The 6,425-nt window shown below is 43.7% G+C and overlaps 1 long non-coding RNA gene across 1 annotated transcript; it reads left to right on the forward strand.

The window, feature by feature from the left end:
- The first annotated feature begins 902 nt into the window (after window positions 1-902).
- On the forward strand, window positions 903-1,985 carry LOC109398117 (uncharacterized). Its single transcript, XR_003895803.2, has 2 exons — window positions 903-1,159; window positions 1,262-1,985. It is a non-coding gene; the product is annotated as an uncharacterized LOC109398117 (long non-coding RNA).
- Window positions 1,986-6,425: the final 4,440 nt, after the last annotated feature.

Here is a 6,425-nt window from a genome sequence, read left to right on the forward strand (position 1 = left end):
GCCAGGTTCGGAACTCGGGCCTTACCTACGCTAAGGGATTTTGCTATCCCCACAAGTTCCACATCGATGACCCTCTCCTCATCGCCAGCCTACGAAAGGAGGTCAAGGACTAGGATCATGATGCGGAAAAAGCCCCTCGGTGATCTCCTTCAACATCTCTGGAGATTCTTCCACCTGCGAGGGCTTGACCTTGGCCTAGCCGCCTCTTCCTCTACCCGTTGCCTGCTGTTTGTGCTCATTCTGCGAATGGAGTGACGTGAGAAAAGTCGGAGTCGTATATCGAGGTGAGAAATCTCGACTCGAATGAGGTGACTCTCCATTTGATTTACACGGCGAGTCACTTCATTCGAGAGTGGATTCTTCATCTCGATATACGACTCCGACTTTCCTCACGTCACTCCATTCGCAGAATGAGCACAGTTGTTGTAGTCGATACTGTAGCTAACAGCCAGGTGGTCGCTGTGAGTGTAGCTATCGTTTACTCCCTAGTTTGAAATACTTGTTAGACCAAGACCTGCTAGATGTGCTCATTCTGCGAATGGAGTGACGTGAGAAAAGTCGGAGTCGTATATCTGTGCTCATTCTGCGAATGGAGTGACGTGAGAAAAGTCGGAGTCGTATATCGAGATGAGGAATCCACTCTCGAATGAAGTGACTCGCCGTGTAAATCAAATGGAGAGTCACCTCATTCGAGTCGAGATTTCTTACCTCGATATACGACTCCGACTTTTCTCACGTCACTCCATTCGCAGAATGAGCACAATCGAGATGAGGAATCCACTCTCGAATGAAGTGACTCGCCGTGTAAATCAAATGGAGAGTCACCTCATTCGGGTCGACATTTCTCACCTCGATATACGACTCCGACTTTTCTCACGTCACTCCATTCGCAGAATGAGCACAAGAGTTGTGCTCATTCTGCACTTCGAATGAGGTGACGAAAGTCGAGTCGAATGTGTCACCCGATTCCCGTAGTCGAATGCGGTGAGAAGAGTCGATGTGAGTGAACACCAATGAACTCTCACCGCATTCTCATAGTCGATTTTGATCGACAAACGTCGCTTTCAAGTGACGTTTGCGGGTGAGAAGAGTCGTAACCTCCAGAGGTGTCGAGAGAGATCGAGTGTTGTTGAAAACAAATTGAAATACAAGTTTTTTGGTAAGTAAACTCTTTAATAATTAAAATATATGTGTGAATAAGAAAAAAAAACTGTTTTAAACTTGTTTTTTATTAATTTAGGATATTTTATCTATTTTATAGAACAAGCGCCGGCTGCGGTACCAAATCTGCAGCATCAAGTAATCAACGAGGACAACCTGGCGCAGGAGTACAACAAATCGCAGTGGAACCTCCAGAAACGGGATCTCGGTCGATTGCCGGATGGGATCAAGTCTCCAAATCAACATGGTACATCTGGCGTATGTTCCAGGCGTGCAGTTCCAGAAGGTCCAAGATTTCAAATGGTTGGATCGCTATGAGATAACGCAGATCGAGGATGACAACGGATTACCCACAAAAGAGCCGGTAAAGATTAGCTAACCAAAAAGGCCCATAAGCTAAACAATACGTCGTGAACTATCTGAAAATCAGCCATCAACAATCAAGCCTCAAACTGGAAAATAGATCGATCCCGGCCGTTTCCCTACCAACGTCCTTCGGCACTCGACAGAACTTGCTAACGAAAATATCAAACGACACTTTGTGTAATCGATGAACTACGGTTACTGTTGAAGAGGCCACACCGGCCACACCGTTGATCCACCAGAACCAGCGGCTATGGCCGGTGGCCCACTTTCGCAACAACCACGCCAAGTTGGCCCAGGATCTTCAGGAATTGTTGTCATCCTGCGAACTGGCATCCGGCACATTACCTACTGGCAGCATGTTGCGCCGTGACGGCTGCGGACAACCTGTGTTCTGAGCAACGACCCGAGTAGCGATTCGGTTGCCACCGATGGGGTGCGTATAAAACAGGCACCGGGCACTACGCATCCGAAAAGAGCCGGGTGCCGGTTTCCGGATGTCGTCCAATGACGACGAGGACGACGTAACAAAAAGTTCTCATCTTATCAAAATCATCCCGATACCAAAGCTTGCTGTACCGGAAGGGCATCCAGGTGGCGGTATATGCCCGGTGAAGTAACTCAAGTGAATCATGAGGATGATCGGACCAGCAGGAAAGGCCGTAAAATCGGTATCTAGAAGTTCGTGAGCGTCTGCTTGTGGAAGCTGATTATGCGCATCACAAATCTCAATGGATATGATGCTGCGATGTTTACGCGGAGTGTAATTTCAGCAAATGAATTTCAAAATTATTATAATCTTGAATAAATTTAATCATGTTTTAACTTTGTGACTGTTTAAGGTACTATTGGAGAAAACTTCTTTGCGGAACGGCGGATCAGAACGCCAGAACCAATAATCCGGCGGCGATCATGTGGGTTTTCGAACATCCTTCAGAAATTCAGAAAGGGATTCCATCAGGAATTCCTCCAGAGATTCCTCCTAAAATTCTTCCAGGGAATTCCAAAGGAATTTTCACAGACATTCTTCCAGGGATTCCTCCAGAATTCCCCCAAGGATTCCTCCAGGAATTCCTTCAGGGATTTCTCCAGGAATTCTTCCAGAAGTTCCTCCAGAGATGCCTCCAGCAATTTCTTCAAGGATTCCTTCAGGAATTCCTTCACGAATTCCTTCACGAATTCCTCCAAGAATTCTTTCAGAGATTTCTGCAAAGATTCCTCCAAAAAATCCTCCAGGAATTATTCCAAGGATTCCGTCAGGAATTCCTCCAAGAATTCTCGCGTTTAGTATCATACGGGCGTATCTACAATGATCGATTTCTCTTCATCGATTTTCTCTTTGGTTAATAACTTGGCCGGCAAATTATTTTCGGTTATTTTTGTTGTTTTAGAAGCTAGTCCTAGTCGTTATTTACCGAAATACACTGAGAGATCATCCGAATATCGGTCGTATTTCCCGGAATAATCCGAAGAGAAAATCGATGAAGAGAAATCTATCATTGCAAATACGCCCGTATGATACTAAGCGCGAGAATTCTTCCAGGAATTTCTTCAGAGTACCTGCAAGAAAAACTCCAAGGAAACTTTCAAGAATTTCTTCAAAAATTTCTCCAGGGATTCCTCCAAGAATTTCTCCAGGAATTCCACAAGGGATTCCTCCAAAAAATCCCCCAGGGATTCCGTCAGGCATTTTTCCAGATATTCCTCCAATAATTTTTCCAGGGATTCTTCAACGGATATCTCCAGGAATTCCTCTACCTTCAGGAATTCCTCCCGGAATTTCTCCAGGGATTCCTCCAGGAATTCTTCAAGACGTTTTTACAGAGATTCCTCCAGAGATTCATGAAAGAATTTCTCCATGGATTCCTTTAGAAATTCCTTCACAAATTCCTCCAAGAATTCATCCAGGGATTCCTTCAGAGATTCCTGAAGAGATTTCTCCGAAAATTCCTCCAGGGATTCCTCCTAAATTTTTCAAGAATTCCTTCAAGTATTCTTCCAGGAATTTCGCAAGAGTACGTCCCAGAAATCATCCAGAGATTCCTCCAAGAAATCCTACAGAGGTTCCTTTAGAATCTCCTCCAGGGATTCCTCCAGGATTGCCTCCAATAATGGCTCCAGGATTTTGTTCAAAATTGTCTTGAGAGATTTCTCCAGAAATTCCTCCAGGGATTATTTAAGGACTTCATAAAAGGATTCCTCCTGTGATTCTTGCAGGAATTCTCCAGGACTTCCTCCTGGAATTTTTCCAGAAATTCCTCTAGAGATTACTCCAGGAATTCCTCCAGGGATCTACACAGGAATTCATCTAAGGATTCTATCAGGGATTTCCTCAGGAATTCGTCCAGGAATTTCTCCACGGATATCTCCAGGATTTTTTCCAGGGATTCCTCCAGAGATTCCTCCTGGAAATCCTCCAGAGATTCAACCAGAGATACCTCCTAGGATTCTTTCAGAAATTCCTCCAAGGATTCATTCAGGAAATCCTCCAAGAAATCCTCCAGGGTTTCCTTTAGGAATTCCTCCAGAGATTCCTTCAAAAATTCCTCAACGGATTCCTCCACGAGTTCTTACAGACATTTTTCCAAGGATTTCTCCAGGAATTCGCCCAGGAACTACTTCAGGGATTTCCCCAGGAATTCTTTTAGATGTTCTTCCAAGGATTCCTCCAGGAATTCCTTCGGGATTCCTTCAGGAATTTCTCCAAAGAATTTCTTAGATATTCCTTCACGAATTTCTCCAAGAATTCCTGCAGAAAGTCCTCCAAGAATTCCTTCAAGAATTCCTCCAGAGAATCCTCCAAGAAATCCTCCAGGGATTCATTCCGTATTCCGCTAAGGATTCCTTCAGGAAATTCTTTAAAAAATCCTCCAGGAATTCCTGCAGAGATTTCTCCAGAGTTTCCTCCGAAATTTTCTCCAGAGATTCAACCAGGAATACCTCCAAGGATTCCTACAGAAATTCCTTCAAGGATTCCTCCAGCAATTTCTTCAGGAAATCTCGAAAGAATTTCTGAACGAACCTCTAGAGGAATTCATGGAACAATTCCTGGTGGAATCTCTGAAGAAACAGCTGTACAAATCCTTAGACAATTTTTTTGAGGACTCTGAAATAATACATAAAAGAATCTTTGAAGGAATTTCTGGAAGAATCCATGAAGGAATTCCTGAAGAAATCCTTGAAGTAATTTTTAGAGGAGTCTTTGAAGGAATTCCTCGAGGGATCCCTTAGGGCCTGTCCATAAACTACGTAGACTCTTATGGGGGAGGGGGGGTCTAGCCAAAGTCTACGCTCCATACAAATTTCGAAAATTTTGTATGAACAAAAGTCTACGAGGGGGGAGGGGGGTCTGAAATGGCCTGAAAAATGTCTACGTAGTTTATGGACAGCGCCTTAAGGAATTCCTGAAAGAATCCGACGAGAAATCCCTGGAGGAATCCTTGAAGAAATTCCTGGAGGAATCCTTGAAGGAATTTTCTGGAGGAATCCTTGAATGAATTCCTGGAGAAATCATTGAAGGAATTCCTGGAGGGATGCTTGATGGAATTTTTGGAGGAATCCTTGAAGAAATTCTCTGAGGAATCCTTGAAGAAATTCCTAGAGGAATCCTTGAAAAAAATCCTGGAGGAATCCTTGAAGAAATTCCTGGAGATCCTCAAGATCTTTTGGCAGTTAAAAAAAGATACAATATTCCAGAATCTGTAAGTTTTTTTTAACATTCCATTCAAGATTCTAGGAGGTGTCTGGCATTTTTAGTAGTTTAGTCCATGGGCCATGATGCTATTTTGGAAACCAATCTACTAGATGCCAATTCCACAATATTTTCTAGAACTTTTGGTCAATCACACAAAATAAATATGTTAAATACAGATACATAATACAACAATAATAAATATGGCGTGGCAGGCACGAAGATACTCTGTGCTCAAGGAAGTCCCTGGTTGGATGGAATGTCACAAATGTTGCAAATAGCGGATAACGTGCCTTTGGAGCCGACCTTCTGATATTGGAACTACTTTAGAGGCTCTTCAAAGTTTACCTTCAGGGATAACACCCAGTACTACTTCAGTTATTGTAATTGCTCAGGCCACACCCTATCCGACAACTGTCAGCCCATCTACCCGGAGGCAAAGTGTGAACCTACAGCACCCTGTACTACTTCAGTTATTGCCCAAAAAACTGCTTTAGATAATTTTTCGGGAACTTTTATAAATATTCCTTCAGGTCATTCTTTGGGATTTTGACAGCGGTGAATGAAGATATCTGGACAACCGTTTTGATTTTATTCGCAGCACCCAGTTGCCAACATACAGTGAAGATTGTACATATATAATTTTTCAATGCAGTCACCGGAGAAAAGAAGTGTAAGCATTCAAGACAAACAGGTATTTACAACACTATTTAGTGCCTTTATTAAACATTGATATTAACATATGTTCTGGTTCTGGGCTTATTAGTCGCTAAGCCCTGTTGAGCGGGCAGTTCAAATTCTACTTGGAATCCAATTTAAACTCTTAAAAAAATGCAATTCGCAGCTAACGTCCTTCATCTTAGCCTTCCGGTCGGCCAGGAACCGCTGTCATATCTTCTCGATGAACATCTTGCGGCCCAACTTGTGCCGGGTTTGCTTTTGCTCGCGCCAGAGCTTCTTCTCCATCACGACCTGGGTGACAATTCCGGCGTGATCGCATCCCAGAACCCATAATGTCCCTTCATGCGGTTCCAGCGCATGATCCTCGATGGCATTCGTTAGCATGAGATACAAATGCAACGAACGGGTGACGTTCCGAGGCGGAATCATCTTCACAAACTTGGGGTTGTTCTCCTTGCGCGTATACATACTTCGGCTTGAAGAATCCTTCCTTTTCCCACCTGCTGTACCAGGCAGCTTCCTCTGCGGA

The sequence above is a fragment of the Aedes albopictus genome, chromosome 3, assembly GCF_035046485.1.
Source record: "Aedes albopictus strain Foshan chromosome 3, AalbF5, whole genome shotgun sequence".
Lineage (NCBI taxonomy): Eukaryota > Metazoa > Arthropoda > Insecta > Diptera > Culicidae > Aedes > Aedes albopictus.